Genomic DNA, 19,132 nt, shown 5'->3' on the forward strand with positions numbered 1-19,132 from the left:
AGCCATTCTAGAGACTGGCATAGTTATAGCGCCAGCTCATTTTAGTTAGGTTCACACTTTAGAGAACCCGTGTACGTATTGGTTGAGTACCTTTCATATTGTGTGTACTCTTATCTCTTGTATATGGTGTGTTGAGTGTTGAGTGAAGTAGAAGAAGATTTTTAGCCTCTCACCGTGGTGTGTTCTCTATTAGGGTTTTGTGAGTGTGTGTGTGCTTGCAAGAGATCAAGCTCTCATCCCCCCTGCATCTTTTCATGGTATCAGAGCCTGGTTCGTGCTAAGGGCTGAGCTGCAAGCAAGAGAACCACAAGAAGCGGTATGAGGGTAAGAGCTTCAACTACTCTTCCCTATTTGTGTTGGTGACTACACCCTTGTCGGGAGCTCTACGGGAGGCACCAGCAAACGATCTCTAATTGAGGAGCTTTCTTCGCAGGAGTAAAGCTATAGGGCAACTAGATTGTCCTATTGGATAGTATTTTTTGGGCCGAAAACGCGTTTCGGGCGCATCTGGGTCTCCGCTTTTCAGAAAGCAGACGATTTCGAGCACTACGGGTAAGTCATCGATTCTCTGCAGAACTCTGTTTTAAGAACTGCAGGAAGACAGATTGACTGTGCAGACACTGTGGGTGCTGCAAAGAGGTCAACAGTTGCCATTGGGTGTATGTATGCACATCAAATGTCACTGGTTGTGACATTTGAGAGTACTACAGTACCGCTGCAAAAAATACAGCAGTTTGTGCACGAAAAACCAGAGTGCAGTTTCTAGTAAATTTGTGTATCTGGCAAGATGTCAAATGATGGCATAACCCAGATTGTGGCTGAGAAGCTTGATAAGAATAACTTCCATTCTTGGAGGTTTAGGTTGACGAATTTCCTCATGGGAAAGGGCTATTGGGACTACATAGAAGGTGAGCATGAAGAGGCACAGGAGATACCGGCTGCTCTGCAGATGTGAAAGAGTTTAAAGACTGGAACCAAGGAGCCAGGAAAGTTATGTATTGGCTCTCCATTAGTATACAGGACACGATGATTGGGAATATTCAGGATGCCAAGTCCCCTAGGAGGCGTGGGACACCTTGGTTAAACTCTATGAAACAAATACCAAGGCATGCAAGATACAGTTGAAGAACGAACTTCATACTGTGGAGAAAAAGAGCATGTCTGTGAATGACTATGCATTGAAGATAAAGGGTATTGTGAAATCCCTTGCATCTATTGGTGTGTCAGTAGATGATGATGATAAGGTGGAAGTCTGTCTACGTGGTCTCGGGCCACAATACAAGGCATTCAAGATGTCTATTCAGACTCGAGAAAACATTCCCAACTTTACAAATTTGGTGTCTATGCTGATTATAGAAGAGAAGGGCTTGGGAGAAGACCAACAGTCTTCACAAAGCAAAAATAATTCAGAGCAACAGGCCTTCTACACAAGTTCAGGTAGAGGATGAGGTAGAGGAGGCCGTGGACGGGATCAAGGAGGTAGCCAAACAGGTAATCAGAATTATGGCCAGCAACAACAACAACAGTCCTAGAATACACAACAACAACAACAACACGCAGGTGGAAGAGGCAAATTCAGAGGCAGGGGGAGTCAAAGAGGTCGTGGAAATTGGCAAAGGCAGTATAGTGATGCACATGAATACTATTATTGTGGTAAGCCTGGACATGTGCAGGCAGAATGTTATAAGCAGCAGGCTGACATGCAAAATGGGAAAGTGCAGCAAAACAACTATGCATGCTCAAGTAGAAATAATGAGGATAATGAAAGATTGTTTGTTATGCAGCATGTCGTGAATGCCATGTCTGAAAATGTTGATGCAGCACAAAAAGATGATGTATGGTATGTGGATTCAGGTGCTTCGAACCACATGACAAGTCATGCGGAGTGGTTCAAGGAGATGAAAAACCCGAAAAGACCAGGTTTTGTGGAAACAGGGGATGACACTGCTCATCCAATTGCCCATGTTGGAGATGTGCCATTGTCTATGCAGGATGGCAAAGTGAAGTACCTTGCAGATGTAGACCATGGCCAAATCCTTCTCTTTCTATAGTGGTGTGCGAATGAAGTCTATGTAGACTAAAGGAATTGTGACAGGGCTGCCAAAGTTTAAAGTGGAAGGTATGCAGAGAATATGTGAAGCATGCCAATTTGGAAAGCAAACAAAGCATGTATTTCCACGTAATAGATATGTGAGCAGAAATGCACTAGATGTTATGCATTCAGATGTATGGGGTCCTACGAAGACCATGTCTATGGGAGGCTGCAGATATTATGTGACATTTATGGATGACCACACAAGGAAAGTGTGGGTATATTTCATCAAGGAGAAGAGTGAGGTGTTCACTCACTTTCAAAATTTCAGAGTTTTGGTTAAAAAGCAAACAGGGAAATATGTAAAGTGCCTAAGGTTAGATGGAGGGGGAGAGTACTTCTCCAATGAGTTCTCTGAATTTTTGAAGAAGAATGGTATTCGGAGACAGTTTACATGCAGATACACTCCGCAGCAAAATGGAGTTGTTGAGCAGAAAAACAGGCACATTGCTGAGATTGCGTGAGCATTGATGGAAGAGGAAAATATGCCGCATAGCTATTGGGCTGAGGCTGTTTCTACAGTAGTATACATCATGAACAGGACCCCAACTGCAGCCATACATGATGTAACTCCAGAGGAGAGGTTTACTGGTAGAAAACCTGATTTGTCTCATCTGAAAGTTTTTGGATGCATTGCATATGTGCATGTGCCAGATGAGCTGAGAACTAAGCTGGATCCAAAAGCTGAAAAATGTGTGTTTATTGGATATTCCCTTGAGCAAAAGGGATACAGGTGTTATACCCCTCCTACACGTGAGTTGAGGGTAAGCAGGGATGTTGTCTTTAATGAGATGAGCAGCTGGTATGCTACTGAAAAAGAAGCTATTGGGGTTGATGTGAGTGGAAGTGTGGTTGCACAGAATGCACGTCAGCAATCACAGTCTTTGAGTGGACCAGGAGAGTCCTCATCTAGTGGGTCTATTGTTGATAGACCATGGAGTGGCAGGCTGCATCATAATACCAGTCCTACAAATGTGATTAGTACATCACGTAAAGAAAAAGAGAAAGTGGTTGAGCCCCTTGGTATGCCTGACATTTCTGCAGGGCATTCTCATGTTGGTGGAGAGTCTAGTGGCTCAGAGATGAGCCTTGATGAGGAGCTTGGGATCCCAGCTATGAGAACACCTGGTGTAAAGAAGGCTATGGAAGCCATGAATGAAAAGCTGTGAAGATCTGGGAGAGTGAAAAATCCTGTGCAGAGGTTTACCTATAATGGTTATGTGCCACATCACTATGCATATATGGCAAAAGTTGTGCAGGTTGTTGAGCCCACATGCATTGATGAGGCTGTTGGAAATGTGTGTTGGGAGAAATCCATGGATGAGGAGATGGATGCACTATACGGAAATGAAACTTGGGATTTAGTGCAATTGTCTGAAGGCAAGAAAGCCATTGGATACAAGTGGGTGTACAAAGTAAAACATAACAGTGATGGAAGCATAAACAGGTATAAGGCTAGATTGGTAGCCAAAGGATATGCACAGACATATGGCATTGATTATGAGGAAACTTTTAGCCCAGTTGCCAAGATGGCAACAGTGAGAGTTGTGATAGCAGTGGCTGCATCAAAGCAATGGTCTTTACATCAGATGGACGTAAAGAATGCATTCTTGCATGGGGATTTGCAAGAAGAGGTGTATATGTTGCAGCCACCTAGTTATGAGGATGTGAATCACCCCGAGCATGTTTTCAGGTTGAAGAAAGCCTTGTATAGCTTAAAACAAGCACCAAGAGCATGGTATGACAAGATTTCTGAATATCTTGTCACTATTGGCTTTCATATAGCCAATGCAGATAGAGGGGCTGTGCTTGTTGTCATCTATGTAGATGACTTGATCATTACGGGGGACCATGATGCAGAGATCTTTGATGTAAAGATCTTGCTTAGACAGAAGTTTGAGATGAAGGATCTGGGAGAGCTCAGATATTTTTTGGGCATTGAGGTGATTAGGTCACCACATGGTATTGGATTACTGCAGCGACAGTATGGCTTGGACATGTTGTCCAAGTATGGTATGATAGGCTGTAAGCCTATTTCCATGCCATTGGATCATAATGGCAAGTTGAGCGCAGATTCAAGAGAGATTTTGGAGGATCCTACTATGTATAGGCGCATAGTAGGAAGTTTGATCTATATGATGATCACTAGACCAGATTTGAGCTATGCTATTGGGTTGGTGAGTCAGTTTATGCAGGTTCCACGGAAACCACATTTGGATGCATTGAGACGCATACTGAGGTATGTGAGGTCTACTTTGCATTGTGGACTATTCTATGAGACACTGGGACAGAGATATGTGTACATGGGTACACAGATGCTGATTGGGCTGGTAGTATCTCAGATAGAAGATCTACCAGTGGATTCATGTTTTCTTTCGTTGGGGAGTGCTGCTGTGACTTGGAGCAACAAGAAGCAGCCTACGGTTGCTCTATCCAGTACAAAGGAGTTGCTATGGCAGCATGTGAGGTAGCTTGGTTGAGAAAGCTACTTGCAGATTTGGGTCTATCAGTGGATAGACAAGTTGTCATTTTTTGTGACAACATTAGCAGTATACAGTTGGCCAGGAACCTAGTTTTTCATGCTCGCACGAAGCATATAGAGGTCCACTACCACTTCGTCAGAGAGAAGGTCTTGGCATGAGAACTTGACCTTGTTTATGTCAGCACAGAGGATCAAGTAGCTGACATCTTCACCAAAGCATTGGGTACAGAGAAGCTCCGCAGATTCAGGGCTTCGCTTGGTGTACATGATATGGAGTTGAGCTCGAGGGGGAGTGTTGAGATATCGAGCTCGTCTAATGAGGTGGTGGACACTGATGAGCCGACTGGGGGATAGGCCCCACACACCACTGGCATGGTTGGTGAGATCATGGGTGATATGTGGCCAATGGGATGACAGGCTGTGTGACAGCCATTCTAGAGACTGGCATAGTTATAGCGCCAGCTCATTTTAGTTGGGTTCACACTATAGAGAACCCGTGTATGTATTGGTTGAGTACCTTTCATATTGTGTGTACTCTTATCTTGTATATGGTGTGTTGAGTGTTGAGTGAAGTAGAAGAAGATTTTCAGCCTCTCACCGTGTGTTCTCTATTAGGGTTTTGTGAGTGTGTGTGTGCTTGCAAGAGCTCAAGCTCTCTTCTCCCCTGCATCTTTTCACTTTTGATGAACTCATTGGCATCCCCGAATAACATGGGCCACCAAAGTCTAGCTTAGAGCACCTTCCGGGCTATAATTTCTCCGGACAAAATGCCTGCCTACTATCCCAAAATGAGACTCTTCCAGTATGGTCACGAATTCATCCTCCCACATCAGGGAGGTCATCATCGACACCAGTTGTTCACCATGCAACCAATTGTAAAATTTAACGCATTGATGTGTACGTGGAATATAAGATCCTAATTGGGGGGTCGTAAAATGGGTGCGCTTGCCAAGGCTTGCTTTTTCAAACGATCATAAGCCTCTTGACACTCCTTGGTCCACTCAAAGATAATGAGTAGTTTATACAAGGGTCTGACCGTCAATAATAACCCACATGACCCATAAACCTTTGCACACCTTTGTAGGTGGTGGGCAGTGGTAGTTCCAAGATCAACTTGACCTTGCTATCATCAATGGATATGCCATTTTTTGAGACTATGTGTCCTAGTATCACACAACCATGCTTGACCTAGAACTGGCACTTCAAAGGGTTTAGTGATATCCGATACAATCGGCAACGTTCAAACACCTTCCTCAAACAGTTCAAATGATCTTCCCATCGAGAATGTGCACATAGATCATCAATAAACACTTCCAACCACTTTTGCAAGTAGTGCATAAAAGCTGTGCACATCAATCTTTGAAAGGTTGCTGGGGCATTTGTAAGACCAAACGACATGACCTTGTAAGTGAATGTTCCCCACATGGTATTGAAGGCAGTCTTATGTTGGTCTTCTGATGCTATGGACACCTGATTGTACCCTAAAAACCCATCCAAGAAGCTATACGCTTCCCTTCCAGTCACCACTCTTTCTAAGACATGTTTGGTATATATGGTAATGGGTAATGGTTCTTTTGAGTGGCTACATTTACTTTCTTAAGATCGACACATACTCTCAATTTTCCATTCTTTTTAGGCACTATCACAATGGGTGATAACCAATCCGTATGTTCAATCTCATAGATAAAGTCAGCAGCAATGAGCTTATCAATTTTCTCCTTTACAATTGATTCCAAGTTTGTTTGTCACAAAATATAAATACCTCATCAAGAGATTGCCATACTTCAGACTTTATGTTCCTTGTGAGGCCATCTACTTCATGATCTTTCACAGTATTATGCACCCCCTTCCACGAGTTGTACGTGATTGTAGAGATATAATGTGTTCCCTTTTTAAGCTTTTCTTAACATGTGGCCTTGACAAAAACCTTCTTGACTTAACACCACAAATAGATGGTTTGATTGGAGCTTCCTTACCATTTGTCGACCTTTCCAAGTCTTTAGTAATTTTAGCATCACCACCATGAAGTCCAATGTCTGAAAGTACTTTTTTCAATGCCTTGATTACCTACCTTCTTTACTTCTCTAAATTAAGTTTCAAAGAAAATCCAATGTATAGGAATATAAGTTTTTCAACGATTCAACATGTATAAGAATGCAATGTGCATATGTGTACATTAGAGGGATGTCAAGCACAAGCTTATACTTTAGATAACCTTATTTCTATTGGGAGCTTTCTTCCACACAACTGTTGGCTCAACTTTGATGATGGCGCGTTACAATATATGCATGGGGAATTTGAGTTACGGCCTTCTTTACTAATGGTATACATACACTTTAGTGTTTTGTGGTCTCCATCAAGATGCCATTCAGCTTGAAAATCACCTCCTCCTTTTACATGAAGCAATTTGCCTTAAACTTAACTTTTTATGATAGGCGGTATTTTAGTTTAATGAAATACCCAATTTAGTGTCTCGTGATCCTCTATCTTGACCTGTAACATACAAATGACATAAGTAGATCTTCAATAGTGGTCCTAATACAAATGACACAAGTAGATATACGTCTCAAAAATTTACTTACCATAAATGATCCTAACTACCATATATTTTTCTCCGATTACACATTGAAATACTTTGGGCTATCTTTTGTCATGGATGGACCAAGTGCCCTTTTCACCAATGTGACTATCACATGTTCCACCTTCTTTTCTTTTACTATCTCACATTCATCCAATTTGATCACAAACTTAAGAAGACCTTTACATTCTTCAAACATGATATCGTAGAATTCCACCATTCTTTTTTGAAGTTGTTGTAAGTCAAGAAAAATATTATTCCATACATTGTACACTGTAATGCCTTTTATAACTCAAAAATAACATTTGATATGGAAACATTGTCCAATATACTCATCCACCTACTAATTTAAGAGGCTTCTTAGTCTCCAGTCGATTTGGTGCATTTTGGGCATTCATGTGCACACTTTGGGCCATTTAGTGTATTTTGGGCATTCACACATGCATCTTAGTCCTTGTTCATGCACGGGTGGTCATTCTGAGCATTTTAGTCATAGTTTTGGCTTTTGTTCATGTTCGAGTGACTGTTTGAGCATATTGGTGCCTTTCCACAGCAGTAAGGGATTCTTGGGCACATTAGAGGTGTTTCCACACCTTCGGGCTTTGGCGAGACGACATGAGTTTCCATTACTAACTCTACCCTACCTACGATTGCCGTGCTACCCACCATCTTCGTGGTGGGCTTGAAGAGGATATCTACATGCACCAACCCCCATAATTTGTATCCCAATCCTATTCACACTTTGTATACAATCTTCGGCCTATCTATGCCTTGAAGCAATCTCCACATCAGTGGTACCGTCGCATGCATGATGCTCTTATTTCCTGGGGATGGAAAAGATTACTCACAGATCATAACCTCTATGTCTTGCATCATACCAATGGGTGGGCTCTCATAGGTCTATATGTAGATGACATCTCTATCATCCTGGCATCTAATGAATATATGATGTATCTAGCTAAAAGTATGTTTCAAAGTGAATTTCCAATCACAATGGGCCTATAGCATATTTTCTTGGTATACAAGATATACGTCATCCCCATGGGAACTTTATCTCTCTTTCCCAAGAAAAATATATTGAGGAAATACTAGCCCATGCTTATATGTCCCAATCCACTTTTTCCACAACCTCCAATGGTCATTAATGCTCATCTTGCACCTGAGGATCTCCCCTATACTCACATACATAAGAATTTTATACATTATATTCCCTATGATCATATACTTGGGCAAATCCGCTATTGCATCACTTGCATTTGCATGGAGGTATGCTACACAGGACACATTCTTTCTAGAGCATTGCATGAGCCACACAAGGTGTGCATGGTGTAGCCCTCAAAAGGTGTCTCTAATACCTACATGCTACAAAGGCATACTCACTAACCTACATTGCAGGAGCAGGCCCTCTATGTTTGGAGGCCTTTACAAATGTCGATTTGGGAGGCCATAATCCTCAAATGAAGAGCATCTCAAGTTACCTCTTCTTGCTAGCTAGGTGGAGCTATCTCTTGGCATACCAAGATACAATTTTTGGTAGCCTCTTCTACGACCAAAGTAGAGTATGTTGTCGCTTCGCTCATCGCATGAGAAGCTTTATGGCTTCACCAATTTCTCCACCATGAGCTTCATCTTCCCTATGCAATACCCCCTGTCACTATGTTTTGTGACAACAAATCAACCATCTCCCTCGCCAATTCTCCTAAGGTGTCAAGTAAGCTCAAGCATGTCCACATTGCTTATCATCTACTCAAGTAGGTGGTTGAAGAAGGCTACATCAACATGACGTATGTCCCTACAAAAAGGACAACATGACAGATTTCCTCACCAAGCCCGTACCTCATGACAAGCATCGAGCCTCTTGCCTTTGTGTTGGGATTCTTCCCGGTGTCCATTTGAGGGGGGAATTAACAAATGGAGCACATATGATCTTGGTAAGGCTTGGAAGACCAATCTTAATGTTTTTTCTTCAAAGGGTTTTTTTTTTTTGAAAGTTTGGCTTGGCTGGAAATTCGAAAGTACACTACTCACACACACTAGATGGCATAGCTTGCATAGGGGGAGATTTGAACCCATCACCTAGGGACTCTCAAACTCCTTCCTTACACTCCACTAACACATGCGATTGGCAAGGAGGATCTTAATCCTTCCTTACACTACACTAACACGCGGTTGGCAAGGAGGATCTTGTTTCATAAGCTCTTAACTAGAGATAGGTTTTACAAATTGATCAGTGTGTCCCCTTTCTATCCCTGTACTGCAAGTCAACGAATGAACCACCTTTTACCTTTTTTTAAGCTATGCTCTGGCTAGGAGACTATGGAAAGGTGTTGTTGTATGGCTCCATCAAGAGAGCATGCAATACATTTTTCAATATAGGAAATAGGTTCTCACAGCGCGAGAGATACCCATCTCATGTAGCTCTTTCAACCATTGCAGCAACTAAGGGTATATTCTTTCAATCATTGAAGTAGACCTTACCTACTAATATAGCTAAAACACAAATGATCATCAAATTTAAAACATTCCATGTGCAATCGACACAATTTGTAGACCCTAAATTTAAAAATCAAAGCCTCATTATAGTAACAATCTAAACTTACAATAAAAATAAGAAAGAAAAAATTATGAGCTGGATAGCTCATATGCCTTAGCTAGATAGTAAAATTTCAAAGACTTGACGAGACTAGGTTGAGGAGAGTGGGTTGAATAGCAACGAATGCCCAACCAGAACGCTCCAAAACCAACACATAACATGTATGATAGAGGGGTTGTGCTTGTTGTCATCTATGTAGATGACCTAATCATTACGAGGGACCATGATGCAGAGATCTTTGATATAAAAATCTTGCTTAGACAAAAGTTTGAGATGAACGATCTGGGGGAGCTCAAATATTTCTTGGGCATTGAGGTGATTAGGTCACCACATGGTATTGGATTAGTGCAGAGCTAGTATGGCTTGGACATGTTGTCCAAGTATGGTATGACAGGCTGTAAGCCTATCTCAGTGCCATTAGATCAGAATGGCAAGTTGAGTGTAGATTCAGGAGAGATTTTGGAGGATCCTATTATGTATAGGCGCATAGTAGGAAGCTTGATCTACATGACGATCACCAGGCTAGATTTGAGCTATGCTATTGGGTTGGTGAGTCAGTTTATGCAGGATCCTCGAAAGCCGCATTTGGATGCATTGAGATGCATACTGAGGTATGTGAGGTCTACTTTGCATTATGGACTATTTTATGAAACTGGGACAGAGATATGTGTACATGGGTACACAGATGCTGATTGGGATGGTAGTATCTTAGATAGAAGATCTACTAGTGGCTTCATGTTTTCTTTGGGGAGTGCTGCTGTGACTTGGAGCAGCAAGAAGTAGCCTACGGTTGCTCTATCGAGTACAGAGGCAAAGTACAGAGGTGCTACTATGGCAGCATGTGAGGTAACTTGGGTGAGAAAGCTACTTGCAGATTTGGGTCTATCAATAGATAGACAAGTTGTCATTTTCTATGACAACGTTAGTAGTATACAGTTGGCCAGGAACCCAGTTTTTCATGCTCACACAAAGCATATAAAGGTCCATTACCATTTTGTCAGAGAGAAGGTTTTGACAGGAGACGTTGACCTTGTTTTTGTCAGCACACAAGATCAAGTCGTTGGCATCTTCACCAAAGCATTGGGTACAAAGAAGCTCCGCAGATTCAGGGCTTCACTTGGTGTACATGAGGTGGAGTTGAGCTGGAGGGGGAGTGTTGAGATATTGAGCTCATCTAGTGAGGTGGTGAACACTAATGACCCACTTGGGGGATAAGCCCCACACTTACAACACTGACATGGTTGGTGAGATCATGGGTGATATGCGGCCAGTGGGATGACAGGCTATGTGATAGCCATTCTAGAGACTGGCATAGTTATAGCGCCAGCTCATTTAGTTGGGTACACACTATAGAGAACCCTAGTATGTATTTGGTTGAGTACCTTTTCATATTGTGTGTACTCTTATCTTTGTATAGTGTGTGTTGAGTGTTGTGTGAAGAAGAAGAAGATTTTTAGCCTCTCACCTTGTGTGCTCTCTTTTAGGGTTTTGTGAGTGTGTGTGTGTGCTTGCAAGAGCTCAAGCTCTCTTCTCCCCTTGCATATTTTCAATATACATCAATGTCATCACATGTATATGTATGACCATCACCTGTGTACATGTATCAACATCAATATGATCATCCTCAACATGATGATCATCATCACTATATCCACATCAGCATCCACTAAATGCATGTCATAATGATACCCATCCTCAGGTATATAGTCATTTTTGCTCACAAATGTAGGGTATTTAATAAAATCCCCACATACATCCTCCCATGCAATCAATGCCGAACCATCCATGTAAAGATAACCACATAAATTCTTAACAAAATCACCATGTGTAGAACGTCTAGACCTTCTAACACAACATCCTCCTCATCAAATAAGTGTCTAAACTGGCTAGGTAATAACATACAAAGCTCAAACATCCATATGTGACATGAATATAATGTGTCATCATAGCATGATGTCGGTGCAAAAGGATCTAGAGGTTGAAGCCATGATGTGCCAAATGTATGTATGAATTCAGCCAATGATATGTACCTCCTCACCTGAAATGGAAAATCAAGATAACGGCCATAAAGCGAGAGTAATAGGATACAAGCAGATGCCACACGATCAGCATCTGGGATGGAAACATAGTGATGTCAAACGATAAAGATGGTGGGTAGCACGATGATCGTAGGAAAGGTAGAGGTAGTAATGGAAACTCATGTCGTCCCGCCAAAGCCCGAAAGTGTGGAAACACCTCTAAATGTGCTCAAGAATCCCACACTGCGTGTGGAAAGGCACCAATATGGTCAAATGGTCACTCGAACATGAACAAAAGCCAAAACAATGACTAAAATTCTCAGAATGACCACCCGTGCATGAACAAGGACTAAGATGCACGTGTGAATGCCCAAAATACACTAAATGGCCCAAGTGTTGATGTGAATGCCCAAAATGCACCAAATCGACCACATGGCACACTAACCACCACCAGGAGGATCAAAACATGTGAACAACCTCAAATAAAACATCAACGCGTGTGACACGCCTCACAAGTGTGAACAATCACCCAATATGTCCACACTATACACGAACTATCTCCAAAAACTCAAGACACGAGGATGAACTCCATCACTGCCATGTGAACACCCTTAACTCAATGCATACTTATCATGCGTGGTGGGAACCACCACTAGCACAAGTAAGGGTCGGGTGTGGAAATGGCCGAGTGATAAATGGGAGATGTAAAAATGAGTGAGAACAAGCTGCAAAATGGGCTAAGTGATCAAAATCCTAGGGTGTGGGTTGGACAAAATGAATGGGAATAGGAAATGGCCAAAGGATTCAAGGTAAAACAAAATATAGGGGTGTGAAAAGGCTAAGAGAGAAAGAAAGAAAAGAAAACCTAAACGTTAGACTTCACACATACTTCTTTTTCTCCTCTACTTCTCCCTCTCACATTGGGACCTCCTCTCTTCTATTGAGCTCTTGTCTTCTACTGTTATGCTAAACCACACCTCCAAGAAGGAACTGTACACATTCACCTAATGGATGAGCAATGAAACACAACCGTCATGGGGTACTTACCAATGCTTTGAGCTCGTGTCTCTTGAAGCCTCCAAGCTTGTATATATGCTCCAAACTCCAAGCTCCACCTCCTCACTGTCACCGTAGTTGCTCACACCATCACATAGGCCAATCACACTCTCTCTTACAAGCATAAACACACAAGCATGAGAGAGGCACAATGCTATAATGCTCTCACTCCTCACTCTCTCACAAGTACAAAGAAAGAGCTCTTAATAGCACAATGCTATAATGCTCTCACTCCTCACTCTGTCACAAGTACAAAGGAAGAGCTCTTAATAGCACAAAGGGGATTGTGTCCTTTCATTATGAGAAAATACCTTATATACAATTGGCCCTTATTCACACTTGGGCGCCCAAAACTTACTAATTAGGCCTTGGGTGGCCAATGTCTCATAATAAACAACCTTTATAGTGCCTTTACATAACACTTATTAATGTCCTCAATTGAGGATCATGGTGTTAATCCAGGTGGGATTAACATTCCCCCTTTCTTGAAGTAGGTTCTATCCTCAGAACCTGTCCGAGGCCAGAAGTCCTAGTCACTGAATTCATGGTGATAGAAATTGTGGCGAGACTGGAGTTTCTTGAGTGTGCTCCAGAATGCCGAATGGGACTACCAGAACCCTGTGTTGATCATGTCTTCAAATGTTATGTGCATGTAACCTGGAAGACATCTTAGACAATGGTAATATATCATTATACCTCTGTCTGTTGTCCCTTGGTTCATATCAAACTGTAGATGCTGAGCCTCATAGCCATCATAAGGTTCTCTAGGTTGGTCTATCAAGACCACTAATAACTTCATGAACCTAACACTTGCTACAATTGTAGGATCTGGTATATTTCGCCAAGTTCTGATCCAATTGAGTAGTTGTTGTCTTTGTGCCTAAATACTGGCAAATGTAGCTGGGTTAAATATTGGAAATTGTAGTAGACATGAGAATCCCTCTCTTTTGCTACTTGAAACTCCAGCGGTGTCCATCTCCTCTTAATAGGCATGTAGAGTGGATCCACTCGTAATGTTGGTGGCGTACTCATTTAAATGCTACTGTATTCAGCCACTGTTAGAAATTCCTTCTCCATGAAGGTTGCACTCCAAAATCCTACAGTTGTGGTGCCTTTTCAATTGTGTGTATGGTAGTGTATCCACCTCTGGTGTGCACTGGATGTTTCCTCCTACATCTTCTGTAAGAATAACTAACCACAAAAGCGACCAGGTGAATTTCCAACAAGTCTGATAGATGGGGGTTTGCCAGCTTTGTGTGTTTTGCCACATTGGACCATAATGTTCCTTCTCCAGCCCAATGGTAGTAATTCCCGTAATTCTAGACGAGTGGACCGAAGAGGGTGCGGCACATAATGTTCCCGAGTGGGGGTGACCGCAAAATATGCCTCTGGGAGAATCTTGCTTGTAGGATCGAACGGGGTAATCTGCATCAGGGCATTGAACATAAGCTCTGGCTTTAACATTGGATTGCCTTGTTGTATGAATTCTTCATATTCTGTAGCTGTCATGGAATCCAAAACATTATTGTTATTGTAAGGTGTAATATTATCAATTGGAGGCAGATTACATACCTCCTGGTGGAGATGGAACAGGTGCCAATATCTCCTCGAGGGCGAGAGTGTTAGTAGAAAATTCTAATTCTGGTGGGGAGAAGGAAGAGTAGATGCATCTAGCTTGTGAAGAAGTAGTAGGAGATGTGCTTGATAGGGATTAAGAAGCCTACTGGCAATATTCGTATACATAGGGTAGGTGTTTTTGAAAAAAGAAGATGGATCCTCATCCTCACTGACCCGAACTAGGAGGTGGGTGGCTAGGGTTGTGAGCTTGAAAAAAGGTTTGAATTTCAGGGATTTCTTCATTATCCACATCTAGGTAATTTATGTGAGTTGCATCAAAATTATTGCTTACAGTTGTAAGCATAGCTTCTAAATGCTTATGGATATTAGTATATAACTTAAGGATGCCCACTAGGTGATATAAGGTAGACCCACAAAGATTTAAATGCTGGTGCGTATTATATACTTCTAACCACCCGTGACATTATACCCATTGATAAGTACTAGCCATAACCTTGTAGTTAGTTGGTGTTGCTGGTATGTGATCTGGAACAAACAGGTCGAGTTTGTCGACCCTATTGTCCAGAATTTCTGAATTTTGTAAGACACGACACCAACTACGGAGGTTGAGGACTACTGGATGCAAAGGATAAAAGAAGATATCTTGTGGGTTAGTTAATATCAGATCCCCCCTCAAAATACCCACAATGATGGTTGGGTTAGCATCGTGCTCGGTATTTTGTTTAATAAGGGTTAATTCTCCTAAACCTATATCTTTAGCTAAGTTAATGTTGTATTGAAGTAATGAGAGTGTTAGTGTAGACAAAAACAAGGTAAGAGTTTGAGAAGGGGCCTAAGGAGTTACTGGCAATTGTCCCAATTCCGAGACGTGCTCAAGGAGGGTACGTAAGTCATCTGAGGCCTCCGATCTTTGACTCCTTTCCTGTGTGGCTAGTTGGCGGGCCACTTCTTGCATGCAGATATCAGCATTGCTGAGCTCTATAGAAATGGCTATTTCTCTGATCATCCGTTCAGCATCCAATGCTTTGAATCTTCTTGTTGTTGCCACTTCTTGTGCTCTTCTGGCTGTAGCTTCTCTTTGATTGGTGTCAGCAATTTGAACTACCTGTTGTGTTGCCAATCTTTGTGCAAACTGTAATTGATTTTCGAGTTGTGATATTGTTTCTTGGCTTCTTTGCGCCGCTGTTTGGTTCGTGATGATTATTTCATTAAGAGCCTTTAGTTTTTGTGTATGTGTTTTGTTAACCTACTCTCGTTCCTGTTGTAGTCCTTGTACTCTTCCTTGTTCTTCTTTGAGGCTGGTTGTGAGGAGCTCTATCTATTGTCGAAGCATATCCTCAATATGCTTTGCACTCTCCTGGTACTCCCCCATTTCCTTGGCATGCCTAGTTGTTAGGCCTTTTGTGTGAGTTATCTCCCTTTGTAGCTGCTCCTTTGCTTGCTCCAGCCTTGTATTTAAGTCAATGTTCTCATTTATTTTTTCTACAATAGTTTGACTCAAAACCAAGTTGTTGCTAATGCACTGTATCTTGTTACATGTTGTTCTACAGCTTGTAAACTCCTTATGATTACTTCTTTATGAGTTTCTTCTGCTGTCGCCAAGGTATCTTTCACACTTTGTGTTTGGGCATTGGCCTCTTGTAGCTGATTCCATAGGCTAGCGTTCCTATCGTGCAGCATGTGTGTCAACAAATGGCAACGCCATACCTTCTGTTCTTGTTCCCAATTGGTACTAGTGGCCTCACTTATTTTTGTATGGGGATCATTGAAGAGTGTATCGAGACCTTCCAAGGTATCCTGGAGGAATTGTTGAGTATCCATCTCCTTGAATGAACCAAGATGCGGCAGTGGCTCGTCTTCATCCAATCTTCTTTGTTTGCTTGGCATGGACATTTCTGGGGAGTATGGCCTCTCGGCATTTCTAAATCTTGTTGTGTAACTGATGCCTCCTCGTGTACTGGTTCTTCTAAAGTATGATCTTTCAGTGTTTGTTCTCTAGCTTCCTTTGTGTGCATCTTGTTGTGAATCCTTTAGTGGGGAGAGGTCTTTGAATATTTGGTGTGTAGGGCTCGTTGTTGGAGGAGAGAGCTATTTGTGTTGTTCTTGCATAGTAGGACTTTGTAGTTTTTCTTGGAGAGCCTCTTGGTATGTCTTGGTCTCTGATGCCACAGCGGCTTCCAATTGTTGAGATTCTGTGGTGACATCCACTAGTGGTCCTCTCATTCTTCTGTCAGTCTTCTTCTTTCAATCTTTCTTGATTGACTTTATGAGCTGTTATGTCTCCATTAACACTTGTCCTTCATCCGTCCTTCCAGTAGCTTTGGTGGGTTGACTGGGGATAAGGGCTAGTGACAGGTTTTCTTCTGGTTCATCTTTTACTGGTCGTTGTGCCACATGGTTAAGTATTTGTGTTAAGAGGTATGGGTTGCTGACCTTGGACTGATGTGCCTTGAGATAATTTTCTATTTCTTTGTGCATAAAAAAGGCCCAATTGTCCTCCTTTTCTTCATGTGCTTTGGCAATTCTGTTAAGGCTTACCCTGTCAACTGGTTTGATTTGCATCATCAAATACATTGTCCTCCTTTTCTTCATGTGCTTTGGCAATTCTGTTAAGGGTTACCCTGTTATACCTGTCAACTGGTTTGATTTGCATCATCAAATACATTGTCCTACAAGCTTTCGTGGCTTCATCCTTGATGTTCTCGTACTCTGCCCCATTGGAGTTATAAGAATCTCTCTTTAGCATCTCCTTGATGGGCATTATCTCTATTGTGTGTCTGTGGGCTGCCCTGACTACCACGGGGAGCTGTAAGGCGTCTCTGATAAGGTCTTCAGTTCTACCATCTACCTTTGTAACCTTTCCTTGCTTTGTCTGCTTATCATATGTGTACAGAGGTATTCTGCGCAAAGATCTATGTCGATCCCTCTGGGTAACACTATAGCCATTTTACCGAGGTCAACTTTATCTCTTACTTCTACATCTTCCAATAGATGGAGGCATTCTTTAGTGTGGCACTACAAAGTGATTTTCCCATGTGGTGTAATGACCTATCTGTTATCGATTCTCTGCAGAATTCTATTTTAAGAACTGTAGGAAGACAGATTGGTTGTGCAGACATTGTGTGTGCTGCAAGGAGGTCAACAGTTGCCATTGGGTGTATGTATGCACATTGAGGTCATTGGTTGTGACATTTGAGTGTAGTATAGTACCGCTGCAGAAAATATAGCAGTTTGTGCAAGACAAACCAGAGTGTTGTTTCTACTAAATTTGTGTGTCTCTTTGGGGAGTGCTGCTATGACTTGGAGCAGCAAAGAAGTAGCCTACGGTTGCTCTATCGAGTACAAAGGCCGAGTACAGAGGTGTTGCTATGGCAACATGTGAGGTATCTTGGTTGAGAAAGCTACTTGTTTTGCAGATTTGGGTCTATCAGTGGGATAGACAAGTTGTCATTTTCTGTGACAACATTAGCAGTATATAATTGGCTAGGAACCCAGTTTTTCATGCTCGCACGAGGCATATAGAGGTCCACTATCATTTTGTCATAGAGAAGGTTTTGGCAGGAGATGTTCACCTTGTTTATGTCAGCACACAGGATCAGGTCGCTGACATCTTCACCAAAGCATTGGGTACAGAGAAGCTCCGCACATTTAGGCCTTTGCTTGGTGTACATGAGATGGAGTTAAGCTCGAGGGGGAGTGTTGAGATATCGAGCTCATCTAGTGAGGCGGTGGACACTGATGACCCGCCTGGGGGAGAGGTCCCACACTTACACTACTGGCATGGTTGGTTAGATCATGGGTGATATGCGGCCAGTGGGATGACAGGCTGTGTGACAGCCATTCTAGAGACTAGCATAGTTATAGCACCAGCTCATTTAGTCGGGTTCACACTATAGAGAACCCTAGTATGTATTTGGTTGAGTACCTTTTCACTGTGTGTACTCTTATCTTTGTATATGGTGTGTTGAGTGTTGTGTGAAGAAGAAGAAGATTTTCAGCCTCTCACCTTGTGTGTTCTTTTTTAGGGTTTTGTGAGTGTGTGTGTGCTTTGCAAGAGCTCAAGCTCTCTTCTCCCCTGCATCTTTTCACCTTTTTCACAGATTCAATAATCTTTAAAACAATCATTTAATGAAACCATAGTGTCACTGATCATAATCCTTTAATTATCCAGTTGAATCCTTACATTTCTTCATCGGTGTACCTATGGCATCATTGGCAACCAAAACGCTCACCACCTGTTCACTCAGGGGCCTTTTCGATAGTTCTTAGCTCATAGTAACCGGCAATATATTCACATATCAAAATGGAATCTCCGTTGAAGATCAGCAAGATCAACTAACAGATTCATATAAAAGAGCCATGGACTCATCCGTTGAGGACCAGCAAGGTCAACCAACCAGATCCATGCCCAAATTCAAAAAACAACTCTTACTCCTTATTCCAAAATCTTCCCCGAATTCAAAAAACAACTCTTACTCCTTGTTCCAAAATCTTCGGCAACCCAAAGCCCGAGCACGGTATGGTCAGCACCCTCTAGGATCCTTCGTAGGTCACCTAGTGCTTCACTCATAGGCCGCTTCCTTGGTCCCTCATCCACTGTATCGGAAGCTCACCATTTAAATCAAACAGAGGCTGGTCAAGACCTCGACCGACCTTGCTACATGAGACGTCCTTCGATGACTCTCCGCAGTTGCAACTTTAACAGATAGGTCTCCACCACGACCTCATTCACAAG

This window comes from Cibotium barometz, chromosome 41, assembly GCF_041138505.1.
Source record: "Cibotium barometz isolate CiBa-2024 chromosome 41, ASM4113850v1, whole genome shotgun sequence".
NCBI classification, from domain to species: domain Eukaryota; kingdom Viridiplantae; phylum Streptophyta; class Polypodiopsida; order Cyatheales; family Cibotiaceae; genus Cibotium; species Cibotium barometz.